This window comes from Mesoplodon bidens (genome assembly GCF_964165515.1).
Source record: "Mesoplodon bidens genome assembly, chromosome: 14".
Taxonomy (NCBI): Eukaryota; Metazoa; Chordata; class Mammalia; order Artiodactyla; family Ziphiidae; genus Mesoplodon; species Mesoplodon bidens.
In genome coordinates, this window is record NC_138170.1 from 37,366,250 (window position 1) to 37,368,074 (window position 1,825).

Below are 1,825 nucleotides of genomic sequence, written 5' to 3' on the forward strand. Positions count from 1 at the left end.
GCTCTGCAACGGGAGAGGCCACAACAGTGAGAGGCCCGTGTACCGCAAAAAAAAAAAAAAAGAGTATGCCTTGACTGTAACTGTTACATTATGAATAGCACAGAATAATGAGGAAAATTCTTCCAGTATTGGAAAACTATTATCTCAGCAAAGAATACTATTCAGCAATTAAAAAGGAACAGACCACTCATATATACAACATGGATGAATCCCAAAAAAACAATATGCTGATCAAAAGAAGTTAAGAGCAAAAGGAGTACATACAGTATGATTCCATTTATATGAAGTTCTATAACAGTCAAGGGAATGTGGAATGGGGAACAGACTGGGAAGGGGCACAAGGGAATCTTTCCAGGATGACTGAAATGTTCTGTCTCTTAATATGATTTCATGAGTGTATGCATTTGTCAAAACGCATCCAGCTATACATTTTTTGTACACTTAAAAAATATATCTATTTATTTGGCTGTGCTGGGTTTGGCACACGGGATCTTCCTACGGCACGTGGGATCTTCAGTTGTGGCATGTTAACTCTTAGTTGCAGCATGTGGGATCTAGTTCCTTGACTAGGGATCAAACCAGACCCCCTGCATTAGAAGCACAGAGTCTTAGTCACTGAACGTCCAGGGAGGTCCCCCAACTATACATTTAAGATCTATTCATTGCACTGTGTATGTTACATCTCAATATAAAAGTGCAAAAATAATTCTTCCTATGATGATGTAAGATTTGTCATTTTCTTGTAGACCTGTCCATTTCTGCTGTATATATTTTGAGGCTATATTATTAGATATCTGCAAATTTATGTATATATAACTGAATGACTTTGCTGTACATCTGAAACTAACACAACATTGTAAATCAACTATATTTCAATCAAAACAATTTTAAAAAGATATCTGCAAATTTAGAATATTGCTGATGAGTGGAAGCTTTTCTGCTCTTCTATAAACACATACAATATGTCCTCCACACTCATTCCTTCTATCCTATTCTAGCCTAATCTTCCATTTGCAGTGCTTCAGCACGTAGACTTGTCTTGCTGGTTTTGGGTCTGAGTTAAAACGAATCCCAAGAGGGGGACGTGCAGCCACAGAACTAGCTGCATGCAAATGACTGGAAGTCCCTTCTCCGGTCACTTGGGGCATCCATACCTCATGGGCTTCCAACTCTGGCTTCTGCTCAAAATCCAGCCAGCGTCTGTTCCAGTGGTCGAAGCAAATGTTCAGTCAAAACAAAGAGCAGCCTGAAGAAGGTGAGGGAATAGGGGATTTTGCAAGTGCTCACACTTCAGACCAGCGAACAAGAAAGACTTGGTATAAAGGGCTCAGATCTCAGAGAAGGGTTCTAGACATCGCGCGCTGCACACTCTACCTTTGTGGTGGCGGTGGCAGGTTGTATCGCAGGGAGTGGGAGGAAGCTGAAGAATAGGGGGGGGGAAGGTTGCTGTAGCCTCAGCCTCAGGAGGTAGGGGCTTAGGTAGCAGGTGGCTGGACTGCACCACACCTGCTATTTTAAGGCTAGGCCTCTCTTCCAGGCGCGTGGTGTAGAGGGAAGGCGTCATTTGAAGCACCCACATCCCAGGTGGGAGATGTTGATGGGGGTGAGATGGAGATGACACTTGTCTGTGGCTACTGCTGGGCTCTCTCGCCCTCCGACCCGCGCCACTATAAGGCTGAGGAACCCAAGGAGCAAACATGCGGTTCATACACTTGCACTGTCACTCACTGGTGGGTGGACCAGGCTCCACCCAACTCTGGGCTTTTATTGGTCAGACGAGAGGGATAGCTAGCAGCCTCCTCCGGATTGGTCGATTTCTGCTAGC